This window comes from Zootermopsis nevadensis, unplaced genomic scaffold (assembly GCF_977971745.1).
Source record: "Zootermopsis nevadensis isolate Lab colony 2312 unplaced genomic scaffold, Znev_1.0 Znev_ptg000008l, whole genome shotgun sequence".
NCBI classification, from domain to species: Eukaryota; Metazoa; Arthropoda; class Insecta; order Blattodea; family Termopsidae; genus Zootermopsis; species Zootermopsis nevadensis.
This window is the reverse complement of record NW_028259140.1, coordinates 11,783,802-11,811,142: the sequence shown is the minus strand read 5'-3', so window position 1 is coordinate 11,811,142 and position 27,341 is coordinate 11,783,802. Positions and strand designations below refer to the sequence as shown.

The following is a 27,341-nucleotide window of genomic DNA, read 5'->3' as shown; positions in this document are numbered from 1 at the left end:
CCGCTGAAATTACTTCCAAGCGAAAGCTGTCTACCGACTCCCCACTCCCCCGGCAACTACGTCACCGTAACATCGAAACCCGACATGTTGCCCACATGCAATGAAAGTCGAGAGGCTGAGACCACGCATGCGCTGCACAGCTTTTAATCCATGACACCGAAGGTTTCTGACATAAGCCCGAACCTCGCACGCAAGGCGCCTGCAAAGTATGTTTCCATTGCGACGTTCTAATTGAATCTGACTTACTCTGACCAATGTAGGATGTGGGATTTGAGGTTTTCACGGCGGTGAGTCTGAAGATGGCTGTCTTCTGGGTTTCTTGCGCCGTGTAGTCTCGTAGAAGTTTACTCTGACCAAAGTTCACAGAAAGCAATCAGCTAAACCCAGCTGGGACAAAGTCAATAGCAAATGCTGAACAATACACGGCGATGAACTTCATGCATCATCCTGAAGCAGTTAAGTCAACGGAAGGAAGAAAAAATGTACACTGAATTTTGATGAAGAAATATCTTGTGAAGCGATCAATCAAAAGCCTTAAAAGGGAAAGACGTTTTCATAAACAACCACTGCGTTTCAAATGCAGAAATCTGACTAATGTTACTGAACAAATATGGATTCCTATGACTTTTACCAACTTCCCGGTTTTAGCCAAAATCATGCAGGAACACTAGGAACCAGAGGACCATCGGGATGTATTGAAGACCCGTGGTTCAACGCAATTCCTTCGGGGTTCCGAAGGAACAAAACCACATTAACAAGCTTCGTGAGTCTGTCTTGCCCAACGACATGAACGTGTATTTATTTATTTATCAGTCGCTCAGATAAATAGGATTATTGAAATTAGTGTAGATGAGGATGTGTCCTATTAGAAAGGAATACGTTGTATGTCTTAATGTAGTTAACTTAGAGAATGCTGATAAATACGTACAGGAAGCCCTCGATTTACGCCGGGGATGCGTTCCTAGACGAACCGGCGTAAATTGAAACTCTTTTATAATGTAAATCAATGGGAAGTCAATGATATGCGTCCCCAGCACCCAAACATTGACGAGTAATATAATGGCGTTACATTTAAAGCTCTGAAATAACGTAAATAAAATAAAGGGAATTTAAAAAATATATTTTGTACACTTACAATCGGAAATTCGTTGGTCCCCGAGATTGACTGCGATTCTTTCATGTGATTGATGTGTACAGTCATCTCTGCTGTTATGCGATAGTTGCATTCATGTACAACGCTGACCTATAGAAAATCGCGTAGTAAAAATAACCCCGGTACCTCCGCAGAGATTAAATTAGTTTAAAGCGCCAGGAATGAAATTGCATAAGAGCAAACTCACATATGCAAAAGTTTGCATTTCACAAACAGCTTTTACCGATTCATCGATCTCATTGGAGCAAATTTGCGTTAACGAAACATACGTAATTGCAGAGATGACTGTATTTATAATCTTTATTCAAAATCAGCGATGTAAGAATTGCGATTTAGTATAAGAAGCAGTACGAGAAACATTGTAAAATATTATAAATAATAGCAAAAAAAAATTCACTTTTTGACTTTCTGGTTTCAAAATCGGCGTTATTCTGAATCGGCGCAAATTGGACCGGCGCAAATCGAGGGCTACCTGTATACAAACTGGGGAATAAAAATAGTTAGATGTAACTATAAGTTGAGAGAATAAGAGAAAAGTCTTGCGGGCAGATGAAAAAAAACTGTACGTAACGAAAAGGGAAACTGGCATGTAAGAGCAATGGAGCGCAAAAATTCGGTGCGATCACCAACACCAACACGTGAGCGACGTGGGAACAAGATAACGCCTTCAACGAAGAGTCTTACAAGTTTTGTGCACTGGCAGACATCACCTATACTCGTATGTGAAAATTAATAATCATCGTATGATGACTGTTGCGGTTTCGCGGTGACGGGTGATGAGTGACTGTGGTCTGAGATGACAAGATGCCATTCAGCGACGGACCTATCGTAAGCCTTTTGGCAAGAAAGGTTAATAAGAAAATCGAAACATTTCTCGTATTTCCCCTCAGAAACACGTGCGCACTCCGCTAATAACCTTACAAACTCAAGCCATTCTGTACTATGACCACAAAAAAAAAGGTTTGTAGGCCGTGGAATGGATTCAGGCAGCCCAGAACAGGATCGAACTGATGTCACTTGAGATCACGATGAAGAAGGGCCCACTTAAGCTTCGCAGAAAAACCGCGACCGTCCTTTTAAAATGTATTGGATAACAGCTGGCATGGACTCAATTAAGCAATCGACATATTCTCTCTTGCGTCCACACTGACGGACGTACAACGAAGTAAGACAAATGTCGACAGAACGGCTTTTAACACACAGCAATGTCATTCCGCCATTTTAGGCCAGAGAAAACCGTGGATTCAAGTTAGGTTAGGTATAACTGCCGAAGATGCGGACTATCAAATCCAGAAGCTATTTAGCGTCTAATTGTTAAGTACGACATAATGTAAGAGTGTGGGGGCCAATCTGTGCCTGCCTGTTTAATGACACTATCCCAGCATTCAAATAATCGCTTATGCCGAGCGTCGATCCCAATACCTCTTGCACGCAGATTAAAGACTGTGGCCAGGCATACGATGATTATAATTCTATTGACAAGAGCTCTGTTAAGTTAAAATGTTTATTTTCTTCGGGACCGTGTTCAAACATTCATCGACGAAGCGCTGAAGTTACAAGTGGTGAAAGTTACTTCTCACTTTCACTACCCTTCAAGCAACGCACTTGTGAAATTAAGTATCCTTCTTCTCCTTCTTCTTCTTGGTAGAAAAATAAATCAGCAGACTCTTTAAAAACACCGTTCTTTGATTCCGCCACACACAGTTAACATTTGAATTATGAGACTGTACCTTAAATTAGGGTACAATCGCTTCCTTCCATACCCTACCATTCCAACATTTACTTTGAGCTACTGGCTCCAGATGAAGGAAGAATGAGTGCGTCTGCAGCCCTGGCGGAAGACGTAGACTTGCGGAGACCGCTGGAAGGTTGTATTATCAAGGTCGAAACATATCATTTATTGGCTAAATCACAATCTCAGCATTACAAGCGTGGCTACCAGCGGATCATTAGAGATCTTCGCTCAACAGTTTTTAATGTAGACTCTTCCACATCAAAGCCAGACAAAATCCGTTACATTAATGATTAACTAACAGTTAGTGACAATACTTGAATTATAAGCACCTGAAGACAGGAGAATAGCCAATTCTCGAAACGTCTGTACATAGTTCTATAAAACATTCCCAGACAACGGACAGCGTCCAGCATTATATTGGTATAATCCAACACATCATGCATTATGGGGGTAATTTAACTGTCTTGGTTAAAATGTTAACAGAATTTTAAATGGCTGTCTGCTGGGTTGTTCCGTCATGCAGTCCGGTAGAAGTTTTCCGACGTTTCAGATGTGCTTGCTGCCTCCACCATCAATGTGATGATAGAGGCAGAAACAGTTCTGAAACGTCAGCAAACTTCTACCGGACCATACGAAGGAAAAACGCAGAATACAGAATCTGATAACATAAAATCTCGCTTCTAACATATTTGTTTTACAAAAAAAAAAAACAGATTGAAAGACAGGAATTATTACACTGAGGCCAAGACCGAAAACGTTGTGCGTTCTGCTCCCTTAACCCGCCTGTAAGCAAAGACGACACACAGATCTGCAAGCCGCCCGGAGTCACCGACTTCAATCGTGATGCAGTTAGCTACCGCACAGCAATGCAACGGAAATTCGACGAGAGGCATTTGCCAGTCATCCTGAGTAAGTGGACTGACTCGTCTGCTGCCAAGAGGGATGGTTTTCCGACATGCTGCAGCGAACAGGAAGACACGCTGACAGCCCAATAGCTGACAAAAACAAAACTCTTTTCGGTATAAGCAAGACCTTCCTAAGGTGCTCGGGGTTTGCTTAAATATCTGAAAGAAATAAATGCACAACGAACAAACAAGGAAGGTAAAATAAAGCGTCTGAAAACATTTATGTTAAGGAATATCCGATATTTACTGCATTACGTGACATATCTGGGCATATAGCACGCGTGGACGTGGGAGAAATGAGAAATACAAACGTTCAGTATGACCTGAACTTAGCAGACCAGTTGAAAATGGAGTCAACTCACGTGTTGACAAAAATGAAATATTATAAATAAATGCTAGATTAATATTTGTGTGTCATTTTGACACTCCCTGCAACGTCAACATGCACCCTGAGAGTCCACTGAAACGACCAAGATGCACTTTGTATCCGCCTCTCTCTGCGTGGGGCCACCCGCCTTCGTTCCGGTCGGTCACTTAGTAGGCTACTCTTGAGGCGACACACTCAGGACAGCTGACCGCCTGGAGTTCTGTCAGCTGACAGCCCAATGTCCTCGTGTAACCCAGCCAGGGGTTATGTTCCGCACGAGGAGTCAAACGTCCGTCCCACCGGCTACCAGCTAACCCATATAAACGCACAAGTTGCTTCGTTGTGTGACGAGGTGCCACACTTTCTGAATCCGAGTTGCCTGATTCGTAAAATTTGTCCCGAAAAATCGTACGAGTCACATACTTCTTGAACTTGCAAGTTTTGTGTTGTTCCAGAAAGTGAACTCACTCAACGAAGACTTAAAGTTTCAGACCAATAGTAAGCGGCCAGGTTTCCTAATAAACAATTTTCTGATACACACAAGACGAACACGGAGCTTAAGAGAAAGTCATGATGAATCACTTTTCAAACCGTGCATAATTAGTCTTTCAATAACGCACAAGGTGCAAAGAGAGTTGCTAAAAATTAAGACTGAGAGGAGGAGATTCTGACATAGTGTGCTGTTCAGCTTTTGCTGAACGGTTTGGACACGCGAAGCTAATTTAACCAGCGATCAGTACATTCAACGTCTCACACGGTGACAAAAAAACTGGACAATCACTCAGGTCATTAGCTAGAACCCACGTCAGCATTGCGTATACATTTTTTGGACAATAGTAGGTTAACAAATTATCTGAAAATTTGGAAAGTTTGAAGTAGCAACTGCAGTGCGCACTGGAACGTTGATATCCAGAATAGCTCATCAGTAAAATGATTGGCTACGGGCTGGCGACCTGGGTTCGACTCCCGAAGAAAGTCAAGAGATAGTATTTCGTTCATTAGCGAGGTCAGGCCGGCTCTAGTCCGACCTAAGTGTTACCGGAGTTAAATACGTTTGGAGCGTAGAGCTGACTACACACCTTAACTTTCTTCGATTTAAAGATACCTGGAGCCATACCTCAACTCCCTCATACGCCATCATGGCACGGGATTCAGACAGAGGAACATTGCAGAATTCTATAAATTCTATCAATCCATAAACATCTAAAATATAAAGTATTTTCTTCACTGAACGTATTTTAGTACAAACACATTCGTGAATGTTTTTTGTACAGACAAATAAGAAAATCTGAGAATAAATGACGTGTACTTTCCTTTACAGATCACAGTATATTCGGTAAGGCCACCAGCAACAAATTACAGTATTCAGTGACCACTCTTTCTGGACAATTTCTGCCAGTACAAATTCTAGTTACGTTTTACTTGTCAGACACAGTTTCGTGTCGCACGCCATGTAAATTGCATTCCGTCCAGAATTTGTATGCGTCTTCATGATGCAGTCTGCCTCTACACTAATTAAGTATTATTATTATTATTATTATGAATTGTTTAATTGGTCCACAAGCAGCCAAAAACTTCAGGCGTGTTGCCGTCATAACTCCGATGCTTGCAGCCCAGATGAAACTGTAGTCACGGCTCGAACCACGAGATGGGCGGCTACAGTGAGTTGGGGTCGTGCGCCCGTAGTAGTCGGAGCGACCCAAGAAGCACGGCCTTTTGCATCCGGCTGAGTAGTGCTTCAGCGTTACGCTGGCATGCCGGAATGAGCTTGATGTTAGCCAGCAGTGACGACTTGACTCCTCCAAGAACTCCGATTATGAGGACGATTAATTTGACAGTGAATCCTGGGTAGAGCTGTCTTAGCTCAAACACAAGGTCTTGATACTTGGTCCGTTTTTCAGCCTCCTTCACAACTATGTTGGTTTCAGCCGGGGCCGAAAACTCGATGACATACATGGTGCATCCAGAGGTATCGATGAGAACGATGTCAGGTTTAGTGGCTGTTAACTGCCTGGTAGTGGGGAACGAATAGTTCCAATAAATTTTACATTTGTCGTTCTCAACGACGGACTCAATGTCCCCAGGAGCGTACGGCAAAACGGGTGTCTTATCTATGCCGTAAAAGTGTCTCAGGTGGTAGTAGAGTATACGTAAAGCAGCGTTATGTCGATGAATGTAGGCGCAGCTGGCATAATGTTTACATGCCGACAAAAGATGCATCAACGTCTCTGGTTGCATTCGGCATGCCCTGCAGACAGTATCCACTACCCCCACACCCATCACCATTCGGCGGTACACAAGTGTGTTTACCACACCATCTTGGCACGCTAAGATGAAACCCTCGGTTTCAGACTTTAGTCCAGCCGACCGTAGAAAGGCGAACGTCAGGTCTTTTGACAAGCCCATTTTTTCTACATTTTTGAAGAAGGCCCCATGCATGGGTTTATCTGCATGTTGTTTGAGCAACAAAGTTTGCTCAGCCTTCTTAACAGTGCCCTTGAATTGATCTGACGTCAGTGTCAAGAGGGGCAACTGTCTTCGCTGTACAACTGAGCTGGTGTCGAAGTCAAGTCCGAGGTCATTTGCTGCTCTCTTTGCCGCCTGAAATATAAACGCCCCTACACCCGCAGACTCATGCGAACATACGAATGTCAAAAGGGGGTCAGAGCTGTGCCCAGAACTATCCTGTTGTGAAGATTCTCCAGACCCAAGAGACCTCTACCTCCAAGATGACGCGGGAGGTATATGCGTTGGACAGAAGATTTAGGGTGAAGACTTCGGTGCATGGTCATCATTTTTCTGGTGGCCCTGTCCAGGTTTTTCAACTCGTTAACTGTCCACTTCATTGCTCCAAAAGTATAGAGCAGGATCGGAACAGCAAGCATGTTGGTGGCAGTGACTTTGTTTCTACCAGAGAGTTCGGAACTCCAAATCTGTCGTAGGGTGTGTCTATACTTGCTGCACAGAGCCTCTTTGACCTTGGAGACATCCTGGACGTGACTCTCACTCACACCAAGATATGTATAGGACTGTTCGGCATCAAGATGGTGTATGATGCTTCCGTCCACGAGTTGCACGTCTTCGCCGAAATCCCTATTTCTTCCCCTTTTCAAATGCAGAACTGCACACTTGTCCAATCCAAATTCCATGCCGATATCCTGAGTGTATACTTGCACGGTGTTCAGTGCACTTTGAATGCCACTATCACTGGCAGCATAAAGTTTTAAGTCATCCATATAAAAAAGGTATGTGACTTTGTGGCTACGAATGGACGGTGCACCGCACATGTAGCCACGTTCACGTCTTAGCACAACGGAAAGAGGAAGTAGCGTGATGCAGAAAAGAAGAGGGCTCAAGCTGTCACCTTGAAACACTCCGCGGTGGTAGCATACCAACTCGGTTGACACTACACGTTTCCCAGATGTTAGAATGAAGCGCGTTTTCCAGAGCGGTAGTAGATTTTCAATGCATTTCACTATGTCAGGTTGGACTTTCAGCACTTTGAGCAAGATGACAATTAGCTCATGAGAAGTTGTGTCAAAAGCTTTTTTGTAGTCCACCCAGGCCATTGACAGGTTGCGCTTATAATGGACCGCATCTTGACAGATGCATCTGTCAATCAACAGATTGTCCTTGCAACCTGCAATGCCACGTTTCGAACCCCGCTGCTCATATACCTCTTTCCAGATAGGATCAATATGGTGCAGTATGCGTTCGTTCAAGATGGAGGTGAACGCCTTGTATACAGTATTAAGACAGGTAATAGGTCGGTAGTTTTCCGGATTAGACAAATCTCCTTTCTTCGGAATAAGAACGGTGCGCCCTTCTGTTAACCAAGGTGGAATGGGCTCTGTACCACACAAAAAAGATGTAAAGATACGAGATAAATGTTTGTGTGTGCTCGTGAAAGTTTTCCACCAAAAATTATTGATGGCATCTATTCCAGGAGCAGAAAAATTCTTTTTGCCAGTAAAGGCACGTTTCACATCTTGTTCGGTGATCACTAGGGGCACATCATCATCCTTTAAATGGCGATCGCAGAACTGCCTAAAGAGGCCAATGGCCGGAGAATCTATGTTCAACGGAAATCTAGTTTCATAGAGTCTCTTCCAGAATGACTCGACCTGCGTTGCTGTTGGTGGGGTATGAACAACTGGAGTGTTCTTGCTGAAGAGACGGGAAGGGCATACACGAAAGATGGTGTTCTCCTTTACGGCCCTATAACGTTTCACTAACTTCTTCCTGTCCGCGGTTAGTGCCCGTATTTTGTCCAGAGAGTGCTGCTTGATGGTCAGCAGCGTATTCTTGTTCAGTGTGTGATACTTGGCCTTGAGAGAGCGGGCGATAAGCCTCAGCTTGGTGGTAAATCTCCGACCAGAGTTTACATACTCAATCACGCAGTGAATTCTGGATACCAGTTGCCTTTCCAACTTTAACTTCGCGTCCAGACGTTTTGTTTGCTGCTCAGCTTTTTCTGCCACCCTAAACGGGGCTGGGGTTACTAATAACCTGGCTGCAGCGTAAACGGCGCGATTGATAGTAAGAAGATCAGAATCATCTTTTAGGAATTCATCTAAGATTTCGTTCATTTCGGCCAGATGTTTGGCCCGCAGCGATATCTTGTGGTGAACTGTTCGCTGCCTGTCCTTCAGATATTCACAGGAGTTCAACAATTGGTAGAACCGCGTTTTAATGTCGATATCAACAGTCGCAGCTGGGGGACATGGTGCGATATTTTTAATTTCTTCCGCTTTATGCGGCGTAGCTGCAACTGGATCTTGCGGCTTGAAGTCAAAGCCTTTCCTTCGCAGATGGTACACATAGTCTCGCAGGTTTTGTTGCGAGAGACTGGAGTGCTCAGGATGCATCTCGCACCAAAGGGAATGCATCCGTGCCATGTATCCTCTCCGCGAAGGATCACTGGTGGCGTGACACGCAAGAAGGCCACGCCGTAGATCGTCCGTCCACACCATGCGAACGGCCCCACGGTTTGTGCTACTCCCAGCGCCTCTAGGGCCCACATCCGAAACAGGCCGGCTGGAAGTGGCTTTACTATGATTCTTTTTGGGAACCAGTTTAGACTGCGTGCCGGGTGGTTGGCCCGACACACAGACGGCAGCATCTGTCAGTACAAAGACTGTCCAGGGCACGCCACGAGGAGGCTGCTGATCCGATTTATTATTATTATTATTATTATTATTATTATTATTATTATTATTATTATTATTATTATTATTAAGTGTTCTGTCTTACGACAGGTCCATTGCTCTGCCCAAACAGAGCTCTCCAGTTGTCCCTATTCTCGGCTTCTCGCTTTAATTCCTGGAACGTCATCTTCTTTCCTTGTTTAAGGTCATCGATTAGCTGTATCAATCTTCTTCCTAGTCCTCTCTTTCCTTCAACCTGGCCTTCGGTGATATCACTCAGTAATCCATTCCTTCTCATAATACGTCCCAGCCAGTTAGCTTTCCTTCGTGTAAGTATACAACAACTTAATTCGTTTCTTCTTTCCTGACAGGACTTCGGTGGTTGTTAAGTCGGCGATGCACGTATTACCGGTACCAAGACGTATAACGGTATGGGGGTCAGTTACACGGACAAGATAATACTGCAAAACCTGTTAATTTTAAACTTAGATAATTAGGCCCCAAAAAAATCAGACCTTGTGTTCCGAATGTAGACAAGTATAAACGGGTGGTTGGACAATGTTGCAGGATTGCACAGACAACTAATGTGTAAAAAAACAGAGCTCGTTGCTCGGCTGAAGTGAAATCCCGATGGTAATGTACTCCAAGAGCCTTTACTGAGAGGCCTTAGGTAAAAGTATTGTTGAATTGATGTACTGAGAAAGTGACTGGCATTAAACAACAAATTCTTGCTTGGATAACGAGGCACTCCTCGCACGTGCAGTAATTATATCGAGCGTAATTTGTGAACATTATGATTAGTGAACTGTTAACTTTGTGCTTTAGTCCGATTGACAGGTAGAGGGTTATATTACCACGATATATTTTCCATTCCTTTACTTATGAAACGCGTAAAACAAAATATTTTATTTTAAATTTATAAGCTAATAAAAGTGTTTCTGAATCTACTTTAACTTTCAAACACGACGGTCAACTAATTAATATTTCAAAACAAAATTGTTACATCAAAGAAAATACAACACGTCTCTGTTATTAATATCATTGTTTGTTCTAAGAATCGGATATCAGACATCCTTCGTGTGTTAGTTCTAACAGGAGATGCAACTTTCGTTAAACAAGACCACAACATACACGATTATACCGCGTGTTCCAATTGCAACCTTCGTACCATCAATATAACAATGTTGTTAAGATTCGGTGTATTGTTGTCTTATTCGGTGTTTCCTTGTCAATATAGGCTTTGCTAACTTCTTCACGAACAGCAGAAAAGTATGGTTAGCTTTTGCGCAGCGTCCTAGCAACAAGAGAGACCTTGATTGGAGTGCCACGGGAGATTCTGGGAGAGTCCATTACACGGAGGAGGGCGGACCTCCTTCTGGCTTTATCTCTGTTCCATCGCACGTAATCATAAGTTGCTTTCCAAAAAAAAAATTTCAGAATAAAGCATAAGTGCAAATAACCATAACAATCTCAGTGATGTAAGATTTAGGATAAAGAACATCTCGGAGCTAACAACTAAGCAAGTCATGACTTCAGAACAAGCATGGAGTCCCTTGAAGAACAATCAATGAATCAGCATTTTGCGGATGGTATTTTTACATAAATTATAAAGCATTGTTCTTTTAAACAGAGAACATATTACGCCTACCTTTGGTTCATGAGGTTCTACAGCATGAAGACAATCCATTGACCATCACCATGATTGAACCAGCCAACCAGCCAGATCATGCGAGTTTCTCACCAGTACTTCCTGAAAACAAAGAAACAAACATTGACATGCCAGCCGTTAATCGGGCTATTTAACAGAAATAAATTATGTCGTTGATTTCGTGGGCTGCAGTTAACTTCTGCAATACAAAGTATCCTAGTTCTGCCAAAAGGGGACCTATACTTTTCAGGCTCGTAGACATTATGACAAAGCTTAAAATCTTGTATGCTGTTTCATCGGCCTTAATGTCATCTGGAAAGTAGGCACAGGACCACGTTCAGTTTTAGTGTTGATGTGGGCCCCTACAAGTAAACACTGCTGAGGGCGGTGTCCTCAGGAAGGTAGAGTATCTTACCTAGCCAAGAAATTCCACGAATTTTAAGAAGCCAGAAATTTGATTACGGTGTCTACAACAGCTGATCTCTATATACTCTGCTGAGTCAGGTAAATTCAAACCACGTCTTCACGCTCTGCTTTCCATCAGATTCGTTTCAATATTATTCCCTCAATATATAAAGTTTTCACTAATGGTCTATTCTCTTCAGGTCCTCCGACTGAAATTTTTAAAGCATTTCTTACCACTTCAGTGCGTGCTACACGTTCCAGCAATTTCAATTTCCTTAATTTGATCAACGCAATAATATTTTGGAGAAGATGTAAAAATAAAGGGCAGGCCCATATTCAGGTATTAGCCTAAGAATTCTAAGTACACTATTTAACAAGACCCCGTTCGGGTTAGTTGGTGGCCAGGAGGCCTTCTGAATACGACTCGTTACCACCGACAAATATTCTTCCTGTTAGCCTCAACGTCCAGGCGGAATCCAAGCCTCCGATGTGTACCGGGGGCTTTCCCCAGGAGTAACCGTCTATCCAATGTCGAAATCAAGATAGAAGAAAGTTCTACATTCACTGCCCCATGCGTCCTCATGGTGTGGTTCTCAGTAAGTACTAGGTATAACTCTGATGTTTTACATACATACATAGAGGCAAATGCATATTAAGCGTCAGGCACAATTTCTCTCTCTGCTTTCTCTTGGTCAATCTGTCGGGTCATCGGAAGAAGACACTTATGCAGTGTCATCAAACTTCAGCTCCGTACTACGTGTTAGCTTCTACGCGTACGTTTACCCCCAACCAGTTTTTGGAAATTGGGTCAAAATGCAACCTTTTGGCATATGATATACCGGTAGTGTATGAAAGTCGGAGACAAGACATAAATAAAATTTCCAATGTACAGAGTAAACAAGTTAATTTATTTCGTATGCCCTGCTCATCACGCCTGAAGTCGAGTCCCTGCTCTCTCTCTCTCTAGCTCTCTCTGATGAACGATATGACTTATGACGTCTACATTTGAAATAATTTGTGGAGTAAACAGAGATGCTGTAATCAGCACATGAATACAAAGATTCACATTCTTAATGTTGCAGAATATCGTGGTCTTTGCGAATGTATAAGCTAGTAATTAAATGACCTTGAAATAACGTGTTGCACTGACGAGTAGACGAGCAGACGATGAATTTATGGCCCAATCAGATTCTTTTAACGAATGACATTGTAGTATGTCATTACCTTGAAATATCCCACAAAAGTTTCCTCCAATTAACCGCAAATAGCCAACCTCTCATCTTCTTTGGGCTTTAAAAACTGCAGCCAAACAAGTTATTACTTCATAAGAATAGACGAACATGCTGATATCTTATGGCACATACAGCTTCAACAAGAGAGTTGAGAAATGCAAACAAAATCTTAGTCGGGAAACTTCAAAAAAATATGCCACGTGGGGAACCTAAGCACAGATAACCGGATAATATTAAAATGGGTCTTAATTAAATTGTACTGGGGACATAGACTAGAGTCATCTGAATCAGTGTAGGATCCAATGGCTGGCCCCGATAAACACATGAATTAACCACTGGGTTTTATAAAAGAAGAGAAATTTCTTGACCATTTGAAATACTATCAGGCTCTGAAGAAGTCCCTGTTTCGTAAAGACAGCACAGCGAACCGCCGACTACTTGCGCCGAGTAATTTGCATCTTAACTTAACCTTCAACAAATATAATTTAAAGGTTTCATTAACTCTGTGAAACATACAGATTCTGTCTGCGCGTTAAACAAAGTCTGCGAACACTGATTCTGGGTTCACTTTCATCGCCCTGAAGTGTAGCAACTGGGTGACCGATCCAGAGCTCCGTGAAATGACGAAGCTTACGAGTGTAAAGTTTCGTAAGGTGACATGAAAAAGCCATTAGTACTTCGTGTGAAAGTGAACAGTTTAGTACTTGTACTGCTCGTCGTAAGATCTGCAATACCCATAATACTAAATTCGACGGACTATTTGGTAAATGTATTTCAAGTTCTGGTTGCGGACTAATTACACTATTGTCCTCATGGCGCATGGTTATGTCTTCGCTAAGCTGATAACTGTTCAGCCGCTTAACCGAAGGGTTCACTGCCGTCTTCAGAAGAATACGTCACTGGACTTACTACTAAGCCAGTCAGATCCGATCCATTTTAATATTATCCTTATCTAGGTCTCTCAAAAATTATCCATCCCCGACGAATTGTATCTCAAACAGATTAAGCCGATCGAATTCACATTTCGTCCAACTCATCCTCCTTAATTTAATCAGCAAGGCGAAGCTCTTCATGAGGCCACTACAGTTTTATTCTTGTAGGTAAGGTGGCTGGTTCACTTAGTGACTGCTGCGAAGACTCAGAAGTAGCCTTGTATTTAGCTTAGTTTTTCTAATCCGTATGGGCCCAAAATCGAACCTTGCAGCCGCCTATCCCAAGATGTTAGTTAGACCTACCACAGGCTGGATAGCAAATATCTCGCAGTGCAGCTTCGTCGATTATAGACAGACAAGACATTTAAAAAAGAAACTTCAAAGACTAGCAGACGCTTGTAGCTTGTCCTGTCACGAATCACTGCTCCTTCCAAAGAACTCTTGTACGTGTTCTATGTGTTTAATGTGTTCTGTTTATACGCCGTACCATAGACGTCTCTGTCCAAGTTCTTTTCCACCTGGTCTCAATGATTTCTGTTCTTATTTTAACCAGCATAATCCCCTCCGAACGAGCCTCTTGTTTTAGGAATCTCATAATTCAATGGAATTTCGACAATCAATCTGTATTCTGCTACAGGTACCAGGTTAACAATGCGAGCAATACCTAAACTTAAAAATCCCAAGAAATTCAACCCTGCACTGTAACAATTGGCACTTCAGCTAAATTCAACGCAGGTCTAACAATTTATACTTCGATGGGCAGTCAGCAATGAACATTCCCACTTCCACGAATATCAGCCCTTTGAATTAAACAGTGAATTGATTTAATAATCGAACTTATAATTAATTAAATGTCTTGCGTACCGATTGATCTGGGTTATTTAACGACAACTTTCATCTGCATAACATCATGGCATCGAATAGAGTAATGACTGCGTGATTATGAATTGAAAAGCGAAAGGAATACTCCTTTGAAGACGAATCACTCCTCCATTACAGAAATCTATTGGTAAATAGTGTTAAAGGAAATAATCAATGATTATTCTGAAAATCAAATAAAACCAATGGATACATTTTTGGGGCAAGATGGAGGATTATAGAATGTTAAAGCACGGGGTACATATAGTTACCACTAGTTTTTAACAGGTTAAATTATTTCGACGGTTTGCTAGAGGGACGGAGTAAAATCACTACAAAACTCTGACACGACGAAATTCAAAACTCGCACGTCCAGAATATAATGGAACCGTTACAGCTGTTGTCGTGTTGTTTGAAAGTATATATACATTAAAATTATATTAAAATTAAATCCGTGGCGTAACAGCTCCAGAGAGCCAAAGCCGACTAGCTTGACTGCTGGCCTCACGTTCACATGCCTAAGCAGAGGTGAACGATCATCCAACCAGATACAGGGTGACGTGTGGTCATTACGACGAACCCCCAGCCATCGCTAGCTTTCCTGACCGGATTACGCTACCCATTGTAGCTCCCCAATTTCCTCACGATGCTGGGTTGGCACCGGTCCCATACACTGGTCGAAAGCTCATGAGAAAATTTCTTTCACCGAGACTCGAACCAGCGCGCATTCCGTATCGCCGGCCCGAAGCATGATGCCTCAGACCGCGCGGCTACGACGCGGGACTGTATACATACATTACTGACTTATAAATAAAGCCAAATATATGGAGCAGAGATTTTATTCGAAGCTGGTAGTTGCTCAACTGGTCAAGGAATTCCCCGCCGTTTATGGAATTCGAAATGTCACGATTAACATCGACGCTATATGAACTGATCTACTGAAATGCGTCGTTAAATATACAATAAATAATTTAACATTGTTGACAATGGACCCTGCCCTGAGTGACATTATCCCATAAATAAATCCTGAGACTTTTATTTTTATCCTTACATTTACGACAATATCTTCTCGGTCCTCCCTTTAGATTTCCCGATCAGAGGTCTGTTCGCATATCCCATATCCCCATAAACCCCCATGTGAGTGTCGCTCATTTTATAACCCTCTTGGTGAAGGGTACGAACTGTGAGGTTCTCATTGTGTGTGTGTGCGTGTTCCGGAAGAACTGTGCTGTGCAGACAGGCGACGGCCTCCGTGAATGAACTGAGGGTCATCGTATCAGACGGGCTAACGCGCTCTGTGTCGCAGGAGCAGCGCAAAACCACTTCAGTTTGAGTTTACCAACAGATTATTTTAAGAATCTGTTCCAAGAAAGGCAATTTAAATTAACAGATTGCCGGGAAATTTATAGACATAATCTGAAAAAGAAATAAAGAATTTGAAGGCACGGAATATCATCATGGTGTGACAGTTCTCGCGATGAACTGACCCTCGCGAATGGAAACAGTTCTCGCACATGTCTGGGGTCAATGACCTATCCGTGGGGGAATCTGGCGTCGGACTAGCTGGATGATAACGTCATCACGGAGGATTCACACGCGTTGCTGTGCGGCTGACTGCAGATTCCTTACGAGGAAACGCTCGGCTCGCTTTTACCCACGCGGGAATTTCACACCTAGAAATTCACGCGACGTTCACGCCATGTTTCGATTTTAACCTAACTTGAAATGAGTCAACAACATTTAATGTTAAGTCCCCAGCGTCAAGTCTGGTAAAGTTCTGTTCAGCTGCTCTCGAGCTGTTACGTGCAAAAACGCAGAGAAACGAAGAGACGGACGTGACAAAGCTGATAGGAATATTTTTGAGGGAACTTTTAGTTAAGATGGCGCCAAAAAAGACAGCTGCTCGTAGCTGAAAAGACGAGGAAAGTGCGAAGGATAATTTAGTAATCTTCGAGTCATCGTTTATACTGATACGAGTTGTAAATCACTCAGTCTGGAACTGAAGTAAAATTCCACGACGAAACAAAGACCAGAGTAATAAATGTGGTGTTAATTTACCAGTACGTGGTACGAAAAACAAGTCTGTATTAAACTGAGTTCGGTTTCTGCATTCATTTCTGCAAACCGGTACATCGTCACGGTGTAAATGCTGTCATCCTGAAAGTGACCAGTCATACCATGTGGTTAGGAAAGTAAAACTCCTGTCTCTCAGAAACGCTGATCCCGTTACAAAAACGCTTCAATTCGACTCAGGCCTGCAGTTGGAACGTGCGCATCACCGAGACTTTGGCGGCAGAGGCAGATCACGAGTGTGAGGGCCATAGCACCTCGCGGAGATTCAGAATCAAAAGCTGTGGACGAACACGAGATGCTGGTCATTTTAAATCTGCCTAATGTCCCCACTGCCAGGAGTTGCAGAGAAAAGCATGATAAACCCCGCCAAGACTGCCAATAATCCTTGACAAGATATAACACGTGTTCTCTTCTGTGTCATTTGATCCATTGAATGATGTTATGAGCCAATCTGTCCAGTTGAGTTCAATTCACAACTTTACGCCATAATTTGAAAATTAATTCATCTCTGCCTGAAGAAATTCCATTACGTTTGGAATGGACATCATGCCACTGGAGGACAAACTCCGTTCGGGCTTGCAGATTTCCTACCCTGAGAATTTGTAATACGAATCGATTGCGAGGTTTAAACGGAACGATAGTTTTTCGGTAATGGACAACCGAAATATTATTAGCAAAACCATTCTACAGTTGCTAAAGGTCCTTCCCTTTTGTACAATTCTATAATTTTTGCATCGATTGAAAGAGATGACAGATGAGACTACGAAATTTGATACCTAAGAATCGTAAACGTTTCTAAAGATATTCAAGAAACATACTTGTGTGTGACAATGTGGGGGACTATGAGGTCAGGTCACATAAATGTTAGGCAGCATAAATCTTTACTGCTGGAAATTACATTAAGAGGCATAATTGACACTCTAAGAATTGTTAGCTGTACCACATTATACTTTCTTCAGGAACACAGACACTAAACACAAAGCGTGGTAATATCTTTTTTTTTAAATTCGCAGACACAACTTTGAATTACTGCACGCTATCCAAATTCAACGACATTCAGGAAAGTTTAACTACAAAGACGGTGACAAAATGAAACTTTCGCTTAACAGGTTCTTGTAATTGAACTTGAAATGCAGCAGATGTTACAGGCCCGTGAATAAACTTATAAAGACTTACGGGACATCTGCCCCATCTCTGTGAATGAGACGTGTTGCAGCATTCCACGGCGTGATGAAATCCTCACACGGAGCGTTTCCTTCTACGGCCAACACCGTTCCTCTGTTCCTTTCTTGTAGTGAAGCAAGCCCGTGAGAATTTCCACATGAAAGAGTATTAACGAAATTCTTCATATAAAGTAAGGAATCGAAGCATGATTCTTAAGTGGTCTGAGACAGTGACAGGCCGATCATACCAACATTGTGTCAGGCATTAGGTGTATTTCGTATAAATTGTTTTTCCTTTCCACGCTGTCTTCAGGTCAGTGAGTCTCATTTTGCTGGCACAGACTAAAAATTTCAAATCTGTTCTTTGTACAAAACGCACGAAATAAAGGCGTATAGACCAGCCACTTATGTCTGCAATATTGAACTAGAAAGCTGCTGAACGGATTTGGATTAAATTTGGTAAAGATGTTATCCAACTATGGTCTACACCAAAACCATATATATTAAATTCCCTACAATCAGTACTAAAAATACGCAATTATTTTATTTTAATTATCCGCATCATGTAAAGTGACAGTTTCAGACTATACTTACAGCTATCAACTGCTCAAACGCTGCCGTATTTTTATCGCGAAGCAAGCACATAATTCATAATGATTCACCACAAGCGTGTGAGAACACGTCTGTGGAGGAAAATGAGATCGAGATTAATCTCGCGCATTTCCCGCTGACAGAAGCGATTCGCTTGTGTGGAGTATCAATGCCGTCATGCAACAAGCATACGCCACTTCCGTGTGAACTGGGCTTTCGGTACATGACAGTAGGTTACATACATCCCCTCGTCTTGTATTTCAGCTCTCTTGGACAGACAGCACTTCCCTTGGCTTTTGTTAACAATTAAGCCTGCTTCTTTGGTTAGGTCGTTCCAAAAATTAGGTCCTGTGTAAAATGTTGTAACTTCTTTATCCCCCCCTCCCCTCACCCCTCCCCCATCATCAAGCTGGAAGTCCACTCTTTGCTGGCTGTCCACAATTCCGGTCTACATCGTCATTTCCCACGTCCCGGAAGTGATCTGTTCCCTTCAGGTTTACCGACTAAAATTTTGTACCGCCTCATTTCGCGTGAGTGCTACACGTCCTTTGGTTTTATAATCCTATTCGGTGAAAAGTGCAAATCACGAAGCACCTCCTCGTCTAGCTACTTCAACCCCGAAATACCCGGAAAGCTCCTCGCTTCCTTACCTCAAACACCTTTAATCTACGTTCTTCTGTCAGGGTAAGAGACCAAGTTTCATGTTCTTATAAAGCAGTAGATAAAATTATATTCTCATATATATTTAATGTTTCTGTTCTTGGGAAGGAAAACACTCAGAGATGCAAGTACTTCCCGGAATTTAGCATGCTCTTAATTTCTTTCTGTAATTTTGATTGGTTATCCATTCGCAAATAAATCTGCCACGTTTTCGGAAGATTTATAAGATAGACTTCATTAAGGTTTTCTCTTGTTTTCATTTTAATTGGCTGGCTGACTGATTCTTTGTTTATTGTACGATACAATGTTAATTGCAGAGATTAAAGCACGTATTTACGAATGAAGAATAAGTACGGCATTTGGACCGTGGCCTATTTAAAGACACAGTTCCAGCACCTGCCTGGACAGACTAAGTAAAATTACAATATAATTACTGCCCACGATAGCAAGTAACACGACAGAGATTCACAACAGGTGCCTTTAAATGTATGTTTACGACTACACCAATCAAATATTTCAGTAGATCTACTTTCTACACCCGCAATGCTGGACTACAATTTGCCCTTTTCGTATCCTTTCAACCCATTCAGTAAATTTGTTATTCACATTCAGTGGCAGAAAGAAAGACTGTGCTTCTGCGCTGTCCACCGCAAGATGCCTGACGGACGCCGCCCACTGTTTGCAATCCTGAAAGGAATTTTAAAGCGTTCAGAAACTGCTGACAATTCTGTATAGGAACGAATCTGAACAAAACGAGCATTTTTTGTTGCAATCTGCGAGGCGAAAGTTTCAACTATTCCTTTTCTCCTAAGAAACAAAACTCACGTGCCGGTCTTAACCGTGGATGTGGCTAGCTTAACGCTCTTCTCGCATTGACTTCAACACAGATTCGCTGGCCTGGATAATCCGTGTCAAATTATCTACCACAATTTGTTGAGCTACATTAATTAACAAATGAACCAGATGGCAGAGCTTTGTGCCCCAACCACACGACATTGACAAGAAGAATAAGAAGAACGACAGTCCGTTTCTCAGAACTTGGTCAACGAAGCGATCGAGTTACTTTCTGGAAACACAAGAGGACAAGGAAACTAATCCCTTTATTCTCCAGCTGTTCTCTTCCGATTCTGAAGAAATTCTGAAAGCAAGAATGTCACACATATTTGGAAGTCCGGCTTCAACATGGATCAGTACATCGCGTGGCCCGTGGTAATCCACGGGAACAGACACAAGCGGTTAAACACCCACGCTCCGAACGTGATTCGAACCCGCAATCTCAATGTTCGAGTGGCCAATGCGATCATCAGTTTGTTAAACTCATCATTCCAATAAACAGTGAAGGGCTCGATTTTTTACTCAGACATTATAAAACGGAATGTGTCATGAACAGATCTACTTACACCGGGATATTTCACGGTTTATAGATGTTCTGAGCGGCAAATGCCAAGGCAGTGCCGTCCATTAGGTTAACAGTCCTTCCAGATCCTCACCTATTCACAGATCATATCACCTTATCGCCAAATTTGACGCCATTTTGATCCAACGTTTTTTACAGATGAAGCAGCGTCTTTAAATAACCTCGGATTTCAATCAGCTGCTAACTAGAACACTATGAATGTTTGTTTACTTTTTACACGTTACGTCACTACTACTGGTTTTCGTAATGCATCCGTGGAGACCTACACACGAAGTCACGAACGATTTAAACTCCGCGCACTACAAAATTAAGTACAACTCAGCAATTTATGTGGTGTGTAGAAGAAAAGGGGAGAAGTGCTCAGGTAAAACCCCGGTGTATTCTACCGAAACCTTCGTTCAGTGCCGACTATTGGTCGTCGTGAAACAGACAGACAGACGGGCTGCAGGGATAACAGATTATGTGACTTCCGGTGAGTGGTTGTTGATATAGGACAGGTTAGGTTAGGAAACACTACTCCGTCAGTGACTTGGCAGACTGAAGAATGCCACCGAACGTAAACGCAGCTCGGCAGAAATTAGCACCAGGCACGCCAGGTCGCCGTGGGACGCCATCGCCACATCAACCTCGTCGGTCACAAGGTATCTACTCATTAAGTTGATGAATTTACACTATTGGGTGACTGGTCCTGGGCTCCAAACCCGGATCTGGTCCTCTCCGCTCGGAATTAACAAATTGAAGCTTATGACTCCATAGACAGGGGATCGGCCCATCACAAGTTCTGTATCATAACAAAACGATACAGAAAACGGGGAACAGCTTTCCGCATCCAGAATGAGATTCGAACTCTGACCCCAGCATGCGAGGTCACAAAGATCGACGCCAAAGTGGGACTAATTTAAGTCCTCATTACTTAAAACACTTTTGGGGAATTTGACCTTCAGACGAAGCATCCAGTTCCCGGTGAAAGCCTTGACCCCGTGACCCCGTGGTCATGTAAAGTACCTGCAGTCCGTGCACTGAACCCACGGATCTCCCAGTAGCTTTCATTATTGCTCCATGACGCCCCTCACGTTACGGCGATTATGAACTGTTTGTGTTGGGGAGTGGGTGTTTCATTCACACACCGAGGTCAACATGACCCTTGTCGGCCCAGTTACTTAGTCCACAATCTCCGTTATGAATTTCTTTTCACTTAATTTACTTAACACGGTTTCACTACCAATTTTATGTTTCTGAAGTAGGGCTGAGAGAAGCCAAAATTGTGGTGTTTCGGGGTGAAAGCGTCTTTGTCAGTTCGGGGGCCGATAAGCTATAACCTCCAACCCAAAATTCAGCCAATGGCAAAATTACTTATATTTTACTACAAGGCATATTTAATTCGAAGTGGCAATTCGGCTTCGTCTGTTGGCGATTTCTTTAGTTCAAGGTTTATGAGACGTGGTTTTACCGCGGCAAATCAACATTCACCCTCGTTTTGGATTTTGTCGTAAACTGACAAATACAGTCGATTCACATTTTGGACGCTTTCATTTTGAAATTAAACTTCTAAATTTAAACTTAAAAACAATTTTGAGCACTGCCACTGGAGTTCGGCATACAAGCTCATTGTAGCCCTAACGAGGTAAGTGGATCTTCGAGATCCTTGTGAGTTACCTCGTCGGGTACCGTCGCCAAGCCCGTGCGTCTCTCATTTAAAGTTAAGCCTGTGCGTTGTCATTTCGTGACAGTTACCACGACCTCGGATGAGTATCTCAAGACTAACCATTGAGCTACCTTGATCTCATATCACCGAAGAAGCCTCCAAATCCTCATCCGAATATATCACCATCATCATCTGGCAACGGATTCGGGACGCTGAACACTAAGTACACATCTGAGATCGGAGTAAATACAGGGCAGTAAGTTTCCTCAGTCAACCACACGCACAGAGCAATGACCATTCACTTTAGAATTCCAAACGAATTCTCACTCATATATGGGTAAAACAGGGCCGACAGACCGAATGTGTAATCATCACATCCTAAGCTAATTCTGATCTCCACACATGCACGCCAGCAAATACGACTATTTGATCAATCCAATCTCAACACTCCTTCCGGCTTAGTAAAAATAACACAAATTTCCAATAGATCAACAGCAGAGCATCGACTCATATTATTTTGTCTAAATCTGTCACCGACAGCGAGTGCTTCTCGCGTTACAAATATTAAACCCATCGCGTACAATAAGAAGGGAACATGAAAGATGAACAAGATAAGGATTAGAGAGGAAGCGGTTGTTACCTAGCTCAAATCAGCCTATTATATCAACATTAGACTAACGAAACGAGGGAAATTTCAGTGGCAAGCAGACCGAGACTAGAAGCCGGTACCTGTTGAAAACAAGTCTATAGGCCCACCGCTAAACTGTGACCCGCTTAGCGAATCTCGGCTTCTTATCTCGACAGCCCACTATCTGAAATGGCGCACAAATAATTTGCTGGTTTAATACATCGTTTTACGTTTGAATCAGATCACAATTATACGGAACAAAGTCTTTCTTAAACAGCTGAGTCACTCGGTCGCTCACAATAAAATAATAATCCCACCTTCTGAATAACCCAGAGGTTCAATGCATTCTTCACAAGAGTCCGCCAGTGTACCCCGGCATTGTCAATATAAATGCAGTCCACTTCACACCCTATTTCTTAAGATTCATTTTAATATTATCCTCCCGTCTGCACCTAATTCTTCTAAGTGGTGTCTCCCTTTCCGACCGTAATTCTACTCGCATTTCTCGCCCCGCCCCCCCTCTCTCTCTCGCTCTGATTTGATCCCACGGAAAATTATCGGACGACAACGAAGTAGCGAATTTCTTTTCTGGAAGGAAGCTGGACTTGAGGAGGCATGATTGACGATGAAAGAAGCAACAATTCTGAGTCAGAAATAAAGCTGATCTGGTAATCAGCGTAATGAGGTGGAGTTGTCATTAACCTACTTAAGACAATTTATTAAGTGACAAACAGTTCTCAATAACACTTTTAATCGACAGACGCGAACTGTAATGCAGTATACAAATATTTCTTAAAGTTCTCTGTTGCTACTTAGCGTAGGGAATAGGATACACTGTAAACTTTAAAATGGCCGCGATCTTCCGGTTTTTGAACACACACCGCTGAAGAACGCTAGACCTCAGAGAGACGAGTAAGTGCACCGTCCGAGTTTCTTAACTTAACTTAACCTAAATCCTGGATAACAATGCGTTCTATCGTCAAGGGCAGCTTGGAATGTTGGTACGATTCATAGTAATTCAACCGTTTAACACCATGCAGAGCAGCTGAAGATCTTCGTCTGTTACGTGGATGAGACTGTCTTTAATGGCCAGACATACGTCACTCGCAGGAACACGTAAAAAAATATATTTAATATGCAGTGTGCACACCCTCCATCTGCTGAAGTAATTTTAAGAAACTGAGAGTAATGGCAAATAAGAAGCTTTCAGAAGTAACACAGAGATAGGCCTCTTTCAGAATTACTGTAGTGTTCTGAAGAGCGGATAAGTCAGCGTGAGCGATCAAGCCAAACGTAAAACGCATACAGCAGCGATTACAGTATAAAGGCAACTTATGCAACGATAATGCTTGGATAGCCACAACTAAACATCTTGGCCGTATTCCATTTTTAGCAAAAAACACTATCTCCTTCCAGAACACTTTCTCTGCACGAAAAATTGCCTAAGTTGATTTTACGTTTGAATATGTTCCTTCTTAATGTAAAATGTCTTTGGTGTTTGCCACTCATAAGCTCTTCGCTTTTCGCAAACACTCTGTACAATAAACTAACGGAACTGAATTATTTTTATTCTTATTAAACCCATTAGATTAAACAAAAGCAATTATTTGATGATGGCAGAAACTGTGATGTTAAAGTATGCAGTTGTCAGACATAACCCCAGTCCGTTAACATCCGTCCTGAGGAAAGTCAAATGAACGAAAAGTCGTCGCCTGTTCGCATCAGATCATAGCCTTCCTGGGTATCGGGTGTTTGCAGTAGGTAAATCAAGAACCAAGGAGCATAACGATTGGAGAGAGCCAAGTCTTTGAGGGCAGCACAGGCACGTTCGGCTTTGGCCTGGTCCAAATGGCAGAGATCTCAGCAGACAGGCCTCTCCTGGGCCACTCTTTTCTCGCGAGGAAAAAGTTACTCGTCATATACTCTCATTGCACGCTCGTGACCGTGCAGAGGTTGGGGCCTGCGCACCACAAGCAACCCGAAACCCTACTTGTTCAGCCCACTCGCAGTTAAATCTGCCCTAACGTCTGGATGCTGCGTCCACGCCCACCCCCAACCGCAATCTACTGATTTATAAGAATTCTAATCGCTCTATATCAAATAGCATTTGAAAGGCATGACTGAAACACTAAGAATTTAAATTTTTATTATTCTCGTCACTAAAGATTTTTTAATATTATAATTGCACCCAGAAAGGAAGATTATTACATTAGCGAACTTCTGGTACGACGTCGCGGCCGAATGTTTACCACCCGTGCTTCGTACTCGGCAGTCCCTGGTTCGAATGTAGTTAAACTGCGCCACGAAAACTCCCCCCCCCCCTTCCACAGGCCTATCCTTTGAAACTGATTACTCGGTACTTATAATCGGGGCTACTGACGTCGTTAAATAAGTCAGAAATACTGGAAAGAAAAATCTAAAGCAAATATCCGTCATATATACTCGTAACAAATCAACGAAAACAATAGATTAAATCCTACTAAAGGCATAGCAACGTCCGGAATTAAACAGAAGAACGCCGAGTGTGAGAATTAGGCAACCAGGCGTAATGCAAAGAGAAAAGCTTCAGACCTTTTAATAAGTGAAACCTGTACAGCCTTAAACTACAATTAAAATGTACATCAGCATCGCTTCATGTCATTAATATCGTTTCAACAGTAGATACGCTGAAGATTGCAAGTTCGACGTGTATCAGCAGCAGTCATAACAAACAGTATTTTCCCACAAAACGACAGATTGGCCACCACGGTATGCGTAATTTCCCACGGCCATCCCCACTAAAGGACCGTAAAAAACAATGAAGCTCATCAGAGAAGTCACTTGACGTTTGACAACACAACGTTTAATGGGGCAGTTCTGTGGAAAACTATGTAAAAGTCTCCAATTAACTCATTTATAATGTTCTCAGGTTATGGACCAGTGGCGGGACTCTGTAAACAAGATTATGAACCTTTGAGTTCCAAAACCGCGGGAAATTTCTTGACTAACTAAGCGACTATTAGCATCTCGTGGACTCTGCTACACGTATTTAATTTAATTACAAACAGCAGACTAAATTTTCACACAGAATAACGTTCCAATAAAGCCTTACCTTAAGTTACTGTAGATAATTTCAAGAGTTATAACCTCACTCCGTTCACGAGTTGCTGAGAGCAGTAGCACGCGTGCAAAGTTTACAGAACTGAATCACACCTTGACATTCGAACCACGTGCTTAAACAAGCTGTTAGTCGGATCAACGGAACTTCAGAAGCACCGACCACACAGAGCCCGCCACACACCAGGTACAAAGACGAGTATCTTCTGCAGGACAAACAAACAGCGGAACAGCGCGAAGCGGCAGAGAATCACCCCCACCGCTTGACTGCGAAAGAAGCGCCCAGTGGCAGGACGTGAAAGCTCTCCCGTTGGTTGGCTGTCAATTGTTCTGTCCGGTGTGAGAACTACACACTCTCCGCTCATCATGACGCCAGTAAAGTATAACTGGTTATGATCTAAGCGACCACCGTTCGATTCCCTGCAGGGGAATTTTATGTTCACCACTGTGTCCAGACCATCTTTACATCCCTCGGGAATCAAACGGCTACAAGAGGAAGCCGACTATTTACCAATGTATAAATCCGCTGTAGACCGATATTAAGAATCAGTGGATTCTCACTGCCATACAAGATAAACCAGAAGGCAAAAGATTGGTAGGACGACCGAAGAAAAGATGGACAGACCAAGTACACATTTAAGTGCAGTCAGGATGATGATATCTTACTGCCAATTCTACTAACGCCTTATAATACGCGCATTACAACTTCACCTGACCGTATTTTGCTCGTCTGACTTGCATTCGATGAGTACTCAGTTCGACTCGGTTACATTTACCGCGCTGCCAGGTGTCACATCGCGTATTTATCCAGCACACAAGGCAATAACAGCTACTGAATCTGTCATGGACAACTGGAGGGGGGGGGACTCAGAAAGAATAGCATGCTTCCAGCCGAGATTCGAATTCGGAACCGCAGTGCTTGTCCATCTCCGTGGTTTCATGCAGTTTGTTCCATTGCTGATGGGCAAAGAACCCCCTTCTAGCACAATTTTTGCAAAACTAAGAGCCAATCTTCGTGTTCTTTAAGTATACTTATTCAGAAACTAAATTACCGACGTAAATGTTATTGAAATGTGTATAAATTTGCAATGTGCGTTCTTTACGAGAAGTGTATAGCGAGAACGATTTAAAATCTCCTTCGGAGTAAACAATCTTCCAGTAGCAAATAATTTGACGGGTCTGGTTCGTGCTCTCGGGACCACCGGTTTGACCACGCTGAAGTCGGCTATGACTTCCCTATCATCTACGTTTCATCAAACACGGACGGTGGTTCATAATCACCGTCTCGTTTCATTCGACTATGCGTAATCATGCAGCCCGCCGGAGATTTTAGGGAGAAGCAAACTTGCCTTCAAGACATAAGTCGCGTGTTTATTCGTCGTCACTCGTAACACAGGTACTGTATTATTAATTCATTCATTAACCTGGGGCGATGTTGGGACGTATTCTAACTCTTGCGTTCGCTTCTGACCCGAAGCCATCCCTGCAGAACGCTTCAAAAGGATTTGTTGCATCAGGAAATTTCTTTATTTTGAGAGAGTGTGGTGTGGTGTATGGTGTACCATAATGTCAAAAGTGAAACTTGAAACTCGAGATGACACGGGAAGACAGCTAGCAGTGAAAGCGACATTTGGATTTTATAAACCCGCTCTGGAGAGCAGTTAATGGCTTTGCCAATAGGAAAAC

At 42.7% G+C, this 27,341-nt stretch overlaps 1 protein-coding gene across 3 annotated transcripts in view; it reads right to left on the bottom strand.

Moving 5' to 3' along the window:
- Cad89D (cadherin 89D) overlaps positions 1-25,846 on the bottom strand; it is a 90,984-nt gene extending 65,138 nt beyond the window's left edge. For all 3 annotated transcript variants that reach the window (XM_022084979.2, XM_022084981.2, XM_022084982.2), the window contains exons 1-2: positions 25,651-25,846; positions 10,956-11,057 (exon numbers count right to left, since the gene is read on the bottom strand). The gene's annotated coding sequence lies outside the window, so the exon portion shown is untranslated. The remainder of the gene's footprint in view (positions 1-10,955; positions 11,058-25,650) is intronic.
- Between the last annotated feature and the right edge of the window lie 1,495 nt (positions 25,847-27,341).